This window comes from Strongylocentrotus purpuratus, unplaced genomic scaffold, assembly GCF_000002235.5.
Source record: "Strongylocentrotus purpuratus isolate Spur 01 unplaced genomic scaffold, Spur_5.0 spur5_scaffold_1, whole genome shotgun sequence".
Classification (NCBI taxonomy): domain Eukaryota; kingdom Metazoa; phylum Echinodermata; class Echinoidea; order Camarodonta; family Strongylocentrotidae; genus Strongylocentrotus; species Strongylocentrotus purpuratus.
Genome location: NW_022145594.1, coordinates 27,709,270 through 27,725,087, shown reverse-complemented (window position 1 = coordinate 27,725,087; position 15,818 = coordinate 27,709,270). Strand labels below are relative to the sequence as shown.

The following is a 15,818-nucleotide window of genomic DNA, read 5'->3' as shown; positions in this document are numbered from 1 at the left end:
ATGGAATAGACGATGTTCATTTATTTTTGAGAAAGTTTTTGTTTCTGAGGATAATTTGTTATTAAGAATAAAAGATGAAATTCGTTTACGTTTGGTCGTTGACCTGAAAAGATGGTCAAGACATAAGTTTGATAAAGTTTGGACAAATGGGAAAAGTTTTATTTCAGTAGTGGGAGAAGATATCCAGCTTAACTTATCGGGTTTGAAAAGTTAACATGCTAAGTTTACCTTTGTTTGTCTGTAAATATTTCAGTTTAGAACTAAAATATAGTTTATTTCTTTTTATATGAGTGACTTTGTGAACAGTTTTGTACATATGTTCTTTTATTTATATAATGTCATTGTAAATATTGTATATTGAGATTATCTGTGAAAATGCATGATATGAATAAAATCTTAAAGAAAAGTATCTGTTCTTTTCAGCTTAATATCTGAAACGCGACTCACCGAGTCGCTTGTATATTAAACTGATTTTTGAACCTAGGCCATGGAATAGGGGCTTGCTCCGTCCTGGCCACGGGTTGGCCCGGTATTGCAGTACTTCCGGGATCGGCCCACCCCTCAGGGGGTTAAAATATACCAAAGAAAGAACCCTTTTCCTCTCCTTTTCTTTTACTTTTTACTTTCACTCTATCTCTGACGATATTGATCGACTATCTTTCAAATATCTTTCTAATATGAATTTGCATATTATGACGTCAGCATTTTGATGGAAAATGATTTTTTTTTTTTTTTTTTTTTTTTTTTCTTCTTTTTTTTTTTTTTTTTTTCTCTTCTTTTTTTCCCCCTTTCTTTTTCTTTCTCTGACCATTCTGATCGATTTTCTTTCAATTTTTTCTTGTCTACAAAACGTTCAGTACAACTTTCGAATTAATACTATGTTCCCTATGACTGATTGAATCCGTGTGCAATAAAAGATGTATCTAATCAATAGATTCGCGACGTCATGATACATCACAAGTATTCACTGTGTTTATCCGGTCGTGACGTTCTAACGCGGATTCTTGAATATGGTAAAAATGATTGGTGTTGCATGGTCACTTAAGATAGATAGATAGATAAATGGTTTATTCAAATCAAATCAAACATGTAAACAATAAATGTTCATTAATTCCATGCTTCGTAGCTAAAAACTAAATTGCGCAATGGATTACAGAATTAATTATTACAAGGTAAAATTGCACTTACTAATAATAAACTACTATAGATAATAATGCAACTCTTGGCACCGGCGTCGAACCGCTGCGCCACCCCAGTCACCAGTGGGGCACGAAACAGTAAGATCATATACCCCCCTGATGAATAGCACGACGCAACGGATCAACACCCATGCCTACAATTAAGGGGTGATTCGAAGCAAATGTTTTCTCCTTTAATGATTAATATCTTTCGTTTTACCAATAAACCTGTGATTTATTTCATCCCATTCGTTTGAACACACAGTAACGTTTCTGCAGTGTGGTATTAGTTTTTCAAAAGCTTTTGCCGTTTACAAGATATCGTACAAAATTGACTACGTCAAGTCTGTAAAAGCAACATTTTGATCACCGCATCGCCTGGTCCGTAGGATTTGGATATTCTTCTTCAGCTTCGGTATGCAACTATCGCTTCTCGGCCTTTTGGCTAAGATCATGTGTAGTATCTGTTCTTTTCAGTTTAATATCTGAAACGCGACTCACCGAGTCGCTTGTATATTAAACTGATTTTTGAACCTAGGCCATGGAATAGGGGCTTGCTCCGTCCTGGCCACGGGTTGGCCCGGTATTGCAGTACTTCCGGGATCGGCCCACCCCTCAGGGGGTTAAAATATACCAAAGAAAGAACCCTTTTCCTCTCCATTTTTACTTTTTACTTTTACTGTATCTCTGATGATATTCATCGATTATCTTTCAACTAGCTTTCAAATACGAATTTGCATATTATGACGTCAGCATTTTTATGGAAAACGATTTTTTTTTTTTTTTTTTTTTTTTTTTTTTTCTTATCGATTTTCTTTCAATTTGTTCTTGCCTACATAACGTTCAGTACGACTTTTGAATTAATACTATGTTCCTTATGTATCACTGTGCAATAAAAGATGTATCTAATCAACAGATTCGCGACGTCATGATACATCACAAGTATTCACTGTGCTTATCCAGTCGTGACGTTCTAACGCGGATTCTTGAATATGGTACAAAATGGTTGGTGTTGCATGGTCGCTTGAAGGGTGACTCGAAGCAAATGTTTTCTCCTTTAATGATCAATATCTTTCTTTTTACCTATAATTCTGTGATTTATTTCATCCCATTCGTTTGAACACACAGTAACGTTTCTGCAGTGTGGCATTCGTTTTTCAAAAGCTTTTACCGTTTAAAAGATATCGTACAAAATTGACTACGTGAAGTCTGTAAAAGCAACATTTTGATCACCGCATCGCCTGGTCCGTAGGATTTGGATATTCTTCTTCAGCTTCGGTGTGCAATTATCGCTTCTCGGCCTTTTGGCTAAGATCATGTGTAGTATCTGTTCTTTTCAGCTTAATATCTGAAACGCGACTCACCGAGTCGCTTGTATATTAAACTGATTTTTGAACCTAGGCCATGGAATAGGGGCTTGCTCCGTCCTGGCCACGGGTTGGCCCGGTATTGCAGTACTTCCGGGATCGGCCCACCCCTCAGGGGGTTAAAATATACCAAAGAAAGAACTCTTTTCCTCTCCATTTTTACTTTTTACTTTTACTGTATCTCTGATGATATTCATCGATTATCTTTCAACTAGCTTTCAAATACGAATTTGCATATTATGACGTCAGCATTTTTATGGAAAACGATTTTTTTTTTTTTTTTTTTTTTTTTTTTTTTTCTTATCGATTTTCTTTCAATTTGTTCTTGCCTACATAACGTTCAGTACGACTTTTGAATTAATACTATGTTCCTTATGTATCACTGTGCAATAAAAGATGTATCTAATCAACAGATTCGCGATGTCATGATACATCACAAGTATTCACTGTGCTTATCCAGTCGTGACGTTCTAACGCGGATTCTTGAATATGGTACAAAATGGTTGGTGTTGCATGGTCGCTTGAAGGGTGACTCGAAGCAAATGTTTTCTCCTTTAATGATCAATATCTTTCTTTTTACCTATAATTCTGTGATTTATTTCATCCCATTCGTTTGAACACACAGTAACGTTTCTGCAGTGTGGCATTCGTTTTTCAAAAGCTTTTACCGTTTAAAAGATATCGTACAAAATTGACTACGTGAAGTCTGTAAAAGCAACATTTTGATCACCGCATCGCCTGGTCCGTAGGATTTGGATATTCTTCTTCAGCTTCGGTGTGCAATTATCGCTTCTCGGCCTTTTGGCTAAGATCATGTGTAGTATCTGTTCTTTTCAGCTTAATATCTGAAACGCGACTCACCGAGTCGCTTGTATATTAAACTGATTTTTGAACCTAGGCCATGGAATAGGGGCTTGCTCCGTCCTGGCCACGGGTTGGCCCGGTATTGCAGTACTTCCGGGATCGGCCCACCCCTCAGGGGGTTAAAATATACCAAAGAAAGAACTCTTTTCCTCTCCATTTTTACTTTTTACTTTTACTGTATCTCTGATGATATTCATCGATTATCTTTCAACTAGCTTTCAAATACGAATTTGCATATTATGACGTCAGCATTTTTATGGAAAACGATTTTTTTTTTTTTTTTTTTTTTTTTTTTTTTTTTTTCTTATCGATTTTCTTTCAATTTGTTCTTGCCTACATAACGTTCAGTACGACTTTTGAATTAATACTATGTTCCTTATGTATCACTGTGCAATAAAAGATGTATCTAATCAACAGATTCGCGACGTCATGATACATCACAAGTATTCACTGTGCTTATCCAGTCGTGACGTTCTAACGCGGATTCTTGAATATGGTACAAAATGGTTGGTGTTGCATGGTCGCTTGAAGGGTGACTCGAAGCAAATGTTTTCTCCTTTAATGATCAATATCTTTCTTTTTACCTATAATTCTGTGATTTATTTCATCCCATTCGTTTGAACACACAGTAACGTTTCTGCAGTGTGGCATTCGTTTTTCAAAAGCTTTTACCGTTTAAAAGATATCGTACAAAATTGACTACGTGAAGTCTGTAAAAGCAACATTTTGATCACCGCATCGCCTGGTCCGTAGGATTTGGATATTCTTCTTCAGCTTCGGTGTGCAATTATCGCTTCTCGGCCTTTTGGCTAAGATCATGTGTAGTATCTGTTCTTTTCAGCTTAATATCTGAAACGCGACTCACCGAGTCGCTTGTATATTAAACTGATTTTTGAACCTAGGCCATGGAATAGGGGCTTGCTCCGTCCTGGCCACGGGTTGGCCCGGTATTGCAGTACTTCCGGGATCGGCCCACCCCTCAGGGGGTTAAAATATACCAAAGAAAGAACTCTTTTCCTCTCCATTTTTACTTTTTACTTTTACTGTATCTCTGATGATATTCATCGATTATCTTTCAACTAGCTTTCAAATACGAATTTGCATATTATGACGTCAGCATTTTTATGGAAAACGATTTTTTTTTTTTTTTTTTTTTTTTTTTTTTTTTTCTTATCGATTTTCTTTCAATTTGTTCTTGCCTACATAACGTTCAGTACGACTTTTGAATTAATACTATGTTCCTTATGTATCACTGTGCAATAAAAGATGTATCTAATCAACAGATTCGCGACGTCATGATACATCACAAGTATTCACTGTGCTTATCCAGTCGTGACGTTCTAACGCGGATTCTTGAATATGGTACAAAATGGTTGGTGTTGCATGGTCGCTTGAAGGGTGACTCGAAGCAAATGTTTTCTCCTTTAATGATCAATATCTTTCTTTTTACCTATAATTCTGTGATTTATTTCATCCCATTCGTTTGAACACACAGTAACGTTTCTGCAGTGTGGCATTCGTTTTTCAAAAGCTTTTACCGTTTAAAAGATATCGTACAAAATTGACTACGTGAAGTCTGTAAAAGCAACATTTTGATCACCGCATCGCCTGGTCCGTAGGATTTGGATATTCTTCTTCAGCTTCGGTGTGCAATTATCGCTTCTCGGCCTTTTGGCTAAGATCATGTGTAGTATCTGTTCTTTTCAGCTTAATATCTGAAACGCGACTCACCGAGTCGCTTGTATATTAAACTGATTTTTGAACCTAGGCCATGGAATAGGGGCTTGCTCCGTCCTGGCCACGGGTTGGCCCGGTATTGCAGTACTTCCGGGATCGGCCCACCCCTCAGGGGGTTAAAATATACCAAAGAAAGAACTCTTTTCCTCTCCATTTTTACTTTTTACTTTTACTGTATCTCTGATGATATTCATCGATTATCTTTCAACTAGCTTTCAAATACGAATTTGCATATTATGACGTCAGCATTTTTATGGAAAACGATTTTTTTTTTTTTTTTTTTTTTTTTTTTTTTTTTCTTATCGATTTTCTTTCAATTTGTTCTTGCCTACATAACGTTCAGTACGACTTTTGAATTAATACTATGTTCCTTATGTATCACTGTGCAATAAAAGATGTATCTAATCAACAGATTCGCGACGTCATGATACATCACAAGTATTCACTGTGCTTATCCAGTCGTGACGTTCTAACGCGGATTCTTGAATATGGTACAAAATGGTTGGTGTTGCATGGTCGCTTGAAGGGTGACTCGAAGCAAATGTTTTCTCCTTTAATGATCAATATCTTTCTTTTTACCTATAATTCTGTGATTTATTTCATCCCATTCGTTTGAACACACAGTAACGTTTCTGCAGTGTGGCATTCGTTTTTCAAAAGCTTTTACCGTTTAAAAGATATCGTACAAAATTGACTACGTGAAGTCTGTAAAAGCAACATTTTGATCACCGCATCGCCTGGTCCGTAGGATTTGGATATTCTTCTTCAGCTTCGGTGTGCAATTATCGCTTCTCGGCCTTTTGGCTAAGATCATGTGTAGTATCTGTTCTTTTCAGCTTAATATCTGAAACGCGACTCACCGAGTCGCTTGTATATTAAACTGATTTTTGAACCTAGGCCATGGAATAGGGGCTTGCTCCGTCCTGGCCACGGGTTGGCCCGGTATTGCAGTACTTCCGGGATCGGCCCACCCCTCAGGGGGTTAAAATATACCAAAGAAAGAACTCTTTTCCTCTCCATTTTTACTTTTTACTTTTACTGTATCTCTGATGATATTCATCGATTATCTTTCAACTAGCTTTCAAATACGAATTTGCATATTATGACGTCAGCATTTTTATGGAAAACGATTTTTTTTTTTTTTTTTTTTTTTTTTCTTATCGATTTTCTTTCAATTTGTTCTTGCCTACATAACGTTCAGTACGACTTTTGAATTAATACTATGTTCCTTATGTATCACTGTGCAATAAAAGATGTATCTAATCAACAGATTCGCGACGTCATGATACATCACAAGTATTCACTGTGCTTATCCAGTCGTGACGTTCTAACGCGGATTCTTGAATATGGTACAAAATGGTTGGTGTTGCATGGTCGCTTGAAGGGTGACTCGAAGCAAATGTTTTCTCCTTTAATGATCAATATCTTTCTTTTTACCTATAATTCTGTGATTTATTTCATCCCATTCGTTTGAACACACAGTAACGTTTCTGCAGTGTGGCATTCGTTTTTCAAAAGCTTTTACCGTTTAAAAGATATCGTACAAAATTGACTACGTGAAGTCTGTAAAAGCAACATTTTGATCACCGCATCGCCTGGTCCGTAGGATTTGGATATTCTTCTTCAGCTTCGGTGTGCAATTATCGCTTCTCGGCCTTTTGGCTAAGATCATGTGTAGTATCTGTTCTTTTCAGCTTAATATCTGAAACGCGACTCACCGAGTCGCTTGTATATTAAACTGATTTTTGAACCTAGGCCATGGAATAGGGGCTTGCTCCGTCCTGGCCACGGGTTGGCCCGGTATTGCAGTACTTCCGGGATCGGCCCACCCCTCAGGGGGTTAAAATATACCAAAGAAAGAACTCTTTTCCTCTCCATTTTTACTTTTTACTTTTACTGTATCTCTGATGATATTCATCGATTATCTTTCAACTAGCTTTCAAATACGAATTTGCATATTATGACGTCAGCATTTTTATGGAAAACGATTTTTTTTTTTTTTTTTTTTTTTTTTTTTCTTATCGATTTTCTTTCAATTTGTTCTTGCCTACATAACGTTCAGTACGACTTTTGAATTAATACTATGTTCCTTATGTATCACTGTGCAATAAAAGATGTATCTAATCAACAGATTCGCGACGTCATGATACATCACAAGTATTCACTGTGCTTATCCAGTCGTGACGTTCTAACGCGGATTCTTGAATATGGTACAAAATGGTTGGTGTTGCATGGTCGCTTGAAGGGTGACTCGAAGCAAATGTTTTCTCCTTTAATGATCAATATCTTTCTTTTTACCTATAATTCTGTGATTTATTTCATCCCATTCGTTTGAACACACAGTAACGTTTCTGCAGTGTGGCATTCGTTTTTCAAAAGCTTTTACCGTTTAAAAGATATCGTACAAAATTGACTACGTGAAGTCTGTAAAAGCAACATTTTGATCACCGCATCGCCTGGTCCGTAGGATTTGGATATTCTTCTTCAGCTTCGGTGTGCAATTATCGCTTCTCGGCCTTTTGGCTAAGATCATGTGTAGTATCTGTTCTTTTCAGCTTAATATCTGAAACGCGACTCACCGAGTCGCTTGTATATTAAACTGATTTTTGAACCTAGGCCATGGAATAGGGGCTTGCTCCGTCCTGGCCACGGGTTGGCCCGGTATTGCAGTACTTCCGGGATCGGCCCACCCCTCAGGGGGTTAAAATATACCAAAGAAAGAACTCTTTTCCTCTCCATTTTTACTTTTTACTTTTACTGTATCTCTGATGATATTCATCGATTATCTTTCAACTAGCTTTCAAATACGAATTTGCATATTATGACGTCAGCATTTTTATGGAAAACGATTTTTTTTTTTTTTTTTTTTTTTTTTTTTTTTCTTATCGATTTTCTTTCAATTTGTTCTTGCCTACATAACGTTCAGTACGACTTTTGAATTAATACTATGTTCCTTATGTATCACTGTGCAATAAAAGATGTATCTAATCAACAGATTCGCGACGTCATGATACATCACAAGTATTCACTGTGCTTATCCAGTCGTGACGTTCTAACGCGGATTCTTGAATATGGTACAAAATGGTTGGTGTTGCATGGTCGCTTGAAGGGTGACTCGAAGCAAATGTTTTCTCCTTTAATGATCAATATCTTTCTTTTTACCTATAATTCTGTGATTTATTTCATCCCATTCGTTTGAACACACAGTAACGTTTCTGCAGTGTGGCATTCGTTTTTCAAAAGCTTTTACCGTTTAAAAGATATCGTACAAAATTGACTACGTGAAGTCTGTAAAAGCAACATTTTGATCACCGCATCGCCTGGTCCGTAGGATTTGGATATTCTTCTTCAGCTTCGGTGTGCAATTATCGCTTCTCGGCCTTTTGGCTAAGATCATGTGTAGTATCTGTTCTTTTCAGCTTAATATCTGAAACGCGACTCACCGAGTCGCTTGTATATTAAACTGATTTTTGAACCTAGGCCATGGAATAGGGGCTTGCTCCGTCCTGGCCACGGGTTGGCCCGGTATTGCAGTACTTCCGGGATCGGCCCACCCCTCAGGGGGTTAAAATATACCAAAGAAAGAACTCTTTTCCTCTCCATTTTTACTTTTTACTTTTACTGTATCTCTGATGATATTCATCGATTATCTTTCAACTAGCTTTCAAATACGAATTTGCATATTATGACGTCAGCATTTTTATGGAAAACGATTTTTTTTTTTTTTTTTTTTTTTTTTTTTTTTTTCTTATCGATTTTCTTTCAATTTGTTCTTGCCTACATAACGTTCAGTACGACTTTTGAATTAATACTATGTTCCTTATGTATCACTGTGCAATAAAAGATGTATCTAATCAACAGATTCGCGACGTCATGATACATCACAAGTATTCACTGTGCTTATCCAGTCGTGACGTTCTAACGCGGATTCTTGAATATGGTACAAAATGGTTGGTGTTGCATGGTCGCTTGAAGGGTGACTCGAAGCAAATGTTTTCTCCTTTAATGATCAATATCTTTCTTTTTACCTATAATTCTGTGATTTATTTCATCCCATTCGTTTGAACACACAGTAACGTTTCTGCAGTGTGGCATTCGTTTTTCAAAAGCTTTTACCGTTTAAAAGATATCGTACAAAATTGACTACGTGAAGTCTGTAAAAGCAACATTTTGATCACCGCATCGCCTGGTCCGTAGGATTTGGATATTCTTCTTCAGCTTCGGTGTGCAATTATCGCTTCTCGGCCTTTTGGCTAAGATCATGTGTAGTATCTGTTCTTTTCAGCTTAATATCTGAAACGCGACTCACCGAGTCGCTTGTATATTAAACTGATTTTTGAACCTAGGCCATGGAATAGGGGCTTGCTCCGTCCTGGCCACGGGTTGGCCCGGTATTGCAGTACTTCCGGGATCGGCCCACCCCTCAGGGGGTTAAAATATACCAAAGAAAGAACTCTTTTCCTCTCCATTTTTACTTTTTACTTTTACTGTATCTCTGATGATATTCATCGATTATCTTTCAACTAGCTTTCAAATACGAATTTGCATATTATGACGTCAGCATTTTTATGGAAAACGATTTTTTTTTTTTTTTTTTTTTTTTTTTTTTTCTTATCGATTTTCTTTCAATTTGTTCTTGCCTACATAACGTTCAGTACGACTTTTGAATTAATACTATGTTCCTTATGTATCACTGTGCAATAAAAGATGTATCTAATCAACAGATTCGCGACGTCATGATACATCACAAGTATTCACTGTGCTTATCCAGTCGTGACGTTCTAACGCGGATTCTTGAATATGGTACAAAATGGTTGGTGTTGCATGGTCGCTTGAAGGGTGACTCGAAGCAAATGTTTTCTCCTTTAATGATCAATATCTTTCTTTTTACCTATAATTCTGTGATTTATTTCATCCCATTCGTTTGAACACACAGTAACGTTTCTGCAGTGTGGCATTCGTTTTTCAAAAGCTTTTACCGTTTAAAAGATATCGTACAAAATTGACTACGTGAAGTCTGTAAAAGCAACATTTTGATCACCGCATCGCCTGGTCCGTAGGATTTGGATATTCTTCTTCAGCTTCGGTGTGCAATTATCGCTTCTCGGCCTTTTGGCTAAGATCATGTGTAGTATCTGTTCTTTTCAGCTTAATATCTGAAACGCGACTCACCGAGTCGCTTGTATATTAAACTGATTTTTGAACCTAGGCCATGGAATAGGGGCTTGCTCCGTCCTGGCCACGGGTTGGCCCGGTATTGCAGTACTTCCGGGATCGGCCCACCCCTCAGGGGGTTAAAATATACCAAAGAAAGAACTCTTTTCCTCTCCATTTTTACTTTTTACTTTTACTGTATCTCTGATGATATTCATCGATTATCTTTCAACTAGCTTTCAAATACGAATTTGCATATTATGACGTCAGCATTTTTATGGAAAACGATTTTTTTTTTTTTTTTTTTTTTTTTTTTTTTTTTCTTATCGATTTTCTTTCAATTTGTTCTTGCCTACATAACGTTCAGTACGACTTTTGAATTAATACTATGTTCCTTATGTATCACTGTGCAATAAAAGATGTATCTAATCAACAGATTCGCGACGTCATGATACATCACAAGTATTCACTGTGCTTATCCAGTCGTGACGTTCTAACGCGGATTCTTGAATATGGTACAAAATGGTTGGTGTTGCATGGTCGCTTGAAGGGTGACTCGAAGCAAATGTTTTCTCCTTTAATGATCAATATCTTTCTTTTTACCTATAATTCTGTGATTTATTTCATCCCATTCGTTTGAACACACAGTAACGTTTCTGCAGTGTGGCATTCGTTTTTCAAAAGCTTTTACCGTTTAAAAGATATCGTACAAAATTGACTACGTGAAGTCTGTAAAAGCAACATTTTGATCACCGCATCGCCTGGTCCGTAGGATTTGGATATTCTTCTTCAGCTTCGGTGTGCAATTATCGCTTCTCGGCCTTTTGGCTAAGATCATGTGTAGTATCTGTTCTTTTCAGCTTAATATCTGAAACGCGACTCACCGAGTCGCTTGTATATTAAACTGATTTTTGAACCTAGGCCATGGAATAGGGGCTTGCTCCGTCCTGGCCACGGGTTGGCCCGGTATTGCAGTACTTCCGGGATCGGCCCACCCCTCAGGGGGTTAAAATATACCAAAGAAAGAACTCTTTTCCTCTCCATTTTTACTTTTTACTTTTACTGTATCTCTGATGATATTCATCGATTATCTTTCAACTAGCTTTCAAATACGAATTTGCATATTATGACGTCAGCATTTTTATGGAAAACGATTTTTTTTTTTTTTTTTTTTTTTTTTTTTTTTCTTATCGATTTTCTTTCAATTTGTTCTTGCCTACATAACGTTCAGTACGACTTTTGAATTAATACTATGTTCCTTATGTATCACTGTGCAATAAAAGATGTATCTAATCAACAGATTCGCGACGTCATGATACATCACAAGTATTCACTGTGCTTATCCAGTCGTGACGTTCTAACGCGGATTCTTGAATATGGTACAAAATGGTTGGTGTTGCATGGTCGCTTGAAGGGTGACTCGAAGCAAATGTTTTCTCCTTTAATGATCAATATCTTTCTTTTTACCTATAATTCTGTGATTTATTTCATCCCATTCGTTTGAACACACAGTAACGTTTCTGCAGTGTGGCATTCGTTTTTCAAAAGCTTTTACCGTTTAAAAGATATCGTACAAAATTGACTACGTGAAGTCTGTAAAAGCAACATTTTGATCACCGCATCGCCTGGTCCGTAGGATTTGGATATTCTTCTTCAGCTTCGGTGTGCAATTATCGCTTCTCGGCCTTTTGGCTAAGATCATGTGTAGTATCTGTTCTTTTCAGCTTAATATCTGAAACGCGACTCACCGAGTCGCTTGTATATTAAACTGATTTTTGAACCTAGGCCATGGAATAGGGGCTTGCTCCGTCCTGGCCACGGGTTGGCCCGGTATTGCAGTACTTCCGGGATCGGCCCACCCCTCAGGGGGTTAAAATATACCAAAGAAAGAACTCTTTTCCTCTCCATTTTTACTTTTTACTTTTACTGTATCTCTGATGATATTCATCGATTATCTTTCAACTAGCTTTCAAATACGAATTTGCATATTATGACGTCAGCATTTTTATGGAAAACGATTTTTTTTTTTTTTTTTTTTTTTTTTTTTTTTTTTTATCGATTTTCTTTCAATTTGTTCTTGCCTACATAACGTTCAGTACGACTTTTGAATTAATACTATGTTCCTTATGTATCACTGTGCAATAAAAGATGTATCTAATCAACAGATTCGCGACGTCATGATACATCACAAGTATTCACTGTGCTTATCCAGTCGTGACGTTCTAACGCGGATTCTTGAATATGGTACAAAATGGTTGGTGTTGCATGGTCGCTTGAAGGGTGACTCGAAGCAAATGTTTTCTCCTTTAATGATCAATATCTTTCTTTTTACCTATAATTCTGTGATTTATTTCATCCCATTCGTTTGAACACACAGTAACGTTTCTGCAGTGTGGCATTCGTTTTTCAAAAGCTTTTACCGTTTAAAAGATATCGTACAAAATTGACTACGTGAAGTCTGTAAAAGCAACATTTTGATCACCGCATCGCCTGGTCCGTAGGATTTGGATATTCTTCTTCAGCTTCGGTGTGCAATTATCGCTTCTCGGCCTTTTGGCTAAGATCATGTGTAGTATCTGTTCTTTTCAGCTTAATATCTGAAACGCGACTCACCGAGTCGCTTGTATATTAAACTGATTTTTGAACCTAGGCCATGGAATAGGGGCTTGCTCCGTCCTGGCCACGGGTTGGCCCGGTATTGCAGTACTTCCGGGATCGGCCCACCCCTCAGGGGGTTAAAATATACCAAAGAAAGAACTCTTTTCCTCTCCATTTTTACTTTTTACTTTTACTGTATCTCTGATGATATTCATCGATTATCTTTCAACTAGCTTTCAAATACGAATTTGCATATTATGACGTCAGCATTTTTATGGAAAACGATTTTTTTTTTTTTTTTTTTTTTTTTTTTTTTTTTCTTATCGATTTTCTTTCAATTTGTTCTTGCCTACATAACGTTCAGTACGACTTTTGAATTAATACTATGTTCCTTATGTATCACTGTGCAATAAAAGATGTATCTAATCAACAGATTCGCGACGTCATGATACATCACAAGTATTCACTGTGCTTATCCAGTCGTGACGTTCTAACGCGGATTCTTGAATATGGTACAAAATGGTTGGTGTTGCATGGTCGCTTGAAGGGTGACTCGAAGCAAATGTTTTCTCCTTTAATGATCAATATCTTTCTTTTTACCTATAATTCTGTGATTTATTTCATCCCATTCGTTTGAACACACAGTAACGTTTCTGCAGTGTGGCATTCGTTTTTCAAAAGCTTTTACCGTTTAAAAGATATCGTACAAAATTGACTACGTGAAGTCTGTAAAAGCAACATTTTGATCACCGCATCGCCTGGTCCGTAGGATTTGGATATTCTTCTTCAGCTTCGGTGTGCAATTATCGCTTCTCGGCCTTTTGGCTAAGATCATGTGTAGTATCTGTTCTTTTCAGCTTAATATCTGAAACGCGACTCACCGAGTCGCTTGTATATTAAACTGATTTTTGAACCTAGGCCATGGAATAGGGGCTTGCTCCGTCCTGGCCACGGGTTGGCCCGGTATTGCAGTACTTCCGGGATCGGCCCACCCCTCAGGGGGTTAAAATATACCAAAGAAAGAACTCTTTTCCTCTCCATTTTTACTTTTTACTTTTACTGTATCTCTGATGATATTCATCGATTATCTTTCAACTAGCTTTCAAATACGAATTTGCATATTATGACGTCAGCATTTTTATGGAAAACGATTTTTTTTTTTTTTTTTTTTTTTTTTTTTTTCTTTCAATTTGTTCTTGCCTACATAACGTTCAGTACGACTTTTGAATTAATACTATGTTCCTTATGTATCACTGTGCAATAAAAGATGTATCTAATCAACAGATTCGCGACGTCATGATACATCACAAGTATTCACTGTGCTTATCCAGTCGTGACGTTCTAACGCGGATTCTTGAATATGGTACAAAATGGTTGGTGTTGCATGGTCGCTTGAAGGGTGACTCGAAGCAAATGTTTTCTCCTTTAATGATCAATATCTTTCTTTTTACCTATAATTCTGTGATTTATTTCATCCCATTCGTTTGAACACACAGTAACGTTTCTGCAGTGTGGCATTCGTTTTTCAAAAGCTTTTACCGTTTAAAAGATATCGTACAAAATTGACTACGTGAAGTCTGTAAAAGCAACATTTTGATCACCGCATCGCCTGGTCCGTAGGATTTGGATATTCTTCTTCAGCTTCGGTGTGCAATTATCGCTTCTCGGCCTTTTGGCTAAGATCATGTGTAGTATCTGTTCTTTTCAGCTTAATATCTGAAACGCGACTCACCGAGTCGCTTGTATATTAAACTGATTTTTGAACCTAGGCCATGGAATAGGGGCTTGCTCCGTCCTGGCCACGGGTTGGCCCGGTATTGCAGTACTTCCGGGATCGGCCCACCCCTCAGGGGGTTAAAATATACCAAAGAAAGAACTCTTTTCCTCTCCATTTTTACTTTTTACTTTTACTGTATCTCTGATGATATTCATCGATTATCTTTCAACTAGCTTTCAAATACGAATTTGCATATTATGACGTCAGCATTTTTATGGAAAACGATTTTTTTTTTTTTTTTTTTTTTTTTTTTTTTTTCTTATCGATTTTCTTTCAATTTGTTCTTGCCTACATAACGTTCAGTACGACTTTTGAATTAATACTATGTTCCTTATGTATCACTGTGCAATAAAAGATGTATCTAATCAACAGATTCGCGACGTCATGATACATCACAAGTATTCACTGTGCTTATCCAGTCGTGACGTTCTAACGCGGATTCTTGAATATGGTACAAAATGGTTGGTGTTGCATGGTCGCTTGAAGGGTGACTCGAAGCAAATGTTTTCTCCTTTAATGATCAATATCTTTCTTTTTACCTATAATTCTGTGATTTATTTCATCCCATTCGTTTGAACACACAGTAACGTTTCTGCAGTGTGGCATTCGTTTTTCAAAAGCTTTTACCGTTTAAAAGATATCGTACAAAATTGACTACGTGAAGTCTGTAAAAGCAACATTTTGATCACCGCATCGCCTGGTCCGTAGGATTTGGATATTCTTCTTCAGCTTCGGTGTGCAATTATCGCTTCTCGGCCTTTTGGCTAAGATCATGTGTAGTATCTGTTCTTTTCAGCTTAATATCTGAAACGCGACTCACCGAGTCGCTTGTATATTAAACTGATTTTTGAACCTAGGCCATGGAATAGGGGCTTGCTCCGTCCTGGCCACGGGTTGGCCCGGTATTGCAGTACTTCCGGGATCGGCCCACCCCTCAGGGGGTTAAAATATACCAAAGAAAGAACTCTTTTCCTCTCCATTTTTACTTTTTACTTTTACTGTATCTCTGATGATATTCATCGATTATCTTTCAACTAGCTTTCAAATACGAATTTGCATATTATGACGTCAGCATTTTTATGGAAAACGATTTTTTTTTTTTTTTTTTTTTTTTTTTTTTTTTCTTATCGATTTTCTTTCAAT

The 15,818-nt window shown here is 37.1% G+C and overlaps 17 non-coding genes and 1 pseudogene across 17 annotated transcripts; all 18 read left to right on the top strand.

The window, feature by feature from the left end:
* The first annotated feature begins 391 nt into the window (after positions 1-391).
* Positions 392-563, top strand: LOC115917767 (annotated as a pseudogene).
* Positions 564-1,603: 1,040 nt separating this feature from the next.
* On the top strand, positions 1,604-1,795 carry LOC115917722. Its single transcript, XR_004062932.1, has one exon. It is a non-coding gene; the product is annotated as a U2 spliceosomal RNA (small nuclear RNA).
* Positions 1,796-2,466: 671 nt separating this feature from the next.
* On the top strand, positions 2,467-2,658 carry LOC115917764. Its single transcript, XR_004062977.1, has one exon. It is a non-coding gene; the product is annotated as a U2 spliceosomal RNA (small nuclear RNA).
* A 672-nt stretch (positions 2,659-3,330) lies between these two features.
* LOC115917763 lies at positions 3,331-3,522 on the top strand. Its single transcript, XR_004062976.1, has one exon. It is a non-coding gene; the product is annotated as a U2 spliceosomal RNA (small nuclear RNA).
* Positions 3,523-4,198: 676 nt separating this feature from the next.
* On the top strand, positions 4,199-4,390 carry LOC115917762. The gene has a single exon (XR_004062975.1). It is a non-coding gene; the product is annotated as a U2 spliceosomal RNA (small nuclear RNA).
* A 674-nt stretch (positions 4,391-5,064) lies between these two features.
* On the top strand, positions 5,065-5,256 carry LOC115917761. Its single transcript, XR_004062974.1, has one exon. It is a non-coding gene; the product is annotated as a U2 spliceosomal RNA (small nuclear RNA).
* A 674-nt stretch (positions 5,257-5,930) lies between these two features.
* On the top strand, positions 5,931-6,122 carry LOC115917760. The gene has a single exon (XR_004062973.1). It is a non-coding gene; the product is annotated as a U2 spliceosomal RNA (small nuclear RNA).
* Positions 6,123-6,788: 666 nt separating this feature from the next.
* LOC115917759 lies at positions 6,789-6,980 on the top strand. Its single transcript, XR_004062972.1, has one exon. It is a non-coding gene; the product is annotated as a U2 spliceosomal RNA (small nuclear RNA).
* Positions 6,981-7,649: 669 nt separating this feature from the next.
* On the top strand, positions 7,650-7,841 carry LOC115917758. The gene has a single exon (XR_004062971.1). It is a non-coding gene; the product is annotated as a U2 spliceosomal RNA (small nuclear RNA).
* Positions 7,842-8,513: 672 nt separating this feature from the next.
* LOC115917756 lies at positions 8,514-8,705 on the top strand. Its single transcript, XR_004062969.1, has one exon. It is a non-coding gene; the product is annotated as a U2 spliceosomal RNA (small nuclear RNA).
* A 674-nt stretch (positions 8,706-9,379) lies between these two features.
* On the top strand, positions 9,380-9,571 carry LOC115917755. Its single transcript, XR_004062968.1, has one exon. It is a non-coding gene; the product is annotated as a U2 spliceosomal RNA (small nuclear RNA).
* Positions 9,572-10,242: 671 nt separating this feature from the next.
* LOC115917754 lies at positions 10,243-10,434 on the top strand. The gene has a single exon (XR_004062967.1). It is a non-coding gene; the product is annotated as a U2 spliceosomal RNA (small nuclear RNA).
* Positions 10,435-11,108: 674 nt separating this feature from the next.
* LOC115917753 lies at positions 11,109-11,300 on the top strand. The gene has a single exon (XR_004062966.1). It is a non-coding gene; the product is annotated as a U2 spliceosomal RNA (small nuclear RNA).
* A 672-nt stretch (positions 11,301-11,972) lies between these two features.
* LOC115917752 lies at positions 11,973-12,164 on the top strand. The gene has a single exon (XR_004062965.1). It is a non-coding gene; the product is annotated as a U2 spliceosomal RNA (small nuclear RNA).
* Positions 12,165-12,837: 673 nt separating this feature from the next.
* Positions 12,838-13,029, top strand: LOC115917751. Its single transcript, XR_004062964.1, has one exon. It is a non-coding gene; the product is annotated as a U2 spliceosomal RNA (small nuclear RNA).
* Positions 13,030-13,703: 674 nt separating this feature from the next.
* Positions 13,704-13,895, top strand: LOC115917750. Its single transcript, XR_004062963.1, has one exon. It is a non-coding gene; the product is annotated as a U2 spliceosomal RNA (small nuclear RNA).
* A 659-nt stretch (positions 13,896-14,554) lies between these two features.
* LOC115917749 lies at positions 14,555-14,746 on the top strand. The gene has a single exon (XR_004062962.1). It is a non-coding gene; the product is annotated as a U2 spliceosomal RNA (small nuclear RNA).
* Positions 14,747-15,419: 673 nt separating this feature from the next.
* On the top strand, positions 15,420-15,611 carry LOC115917748. The gene has a single exon (XR_004062961.1). It is a non-coding gene; the product is annotated as a U2 spliceosomal RNA (small nuclear RNA).
* The last annotated feature ends 207 nt before the right edge of the window (positions 15,612-15,818 follow it).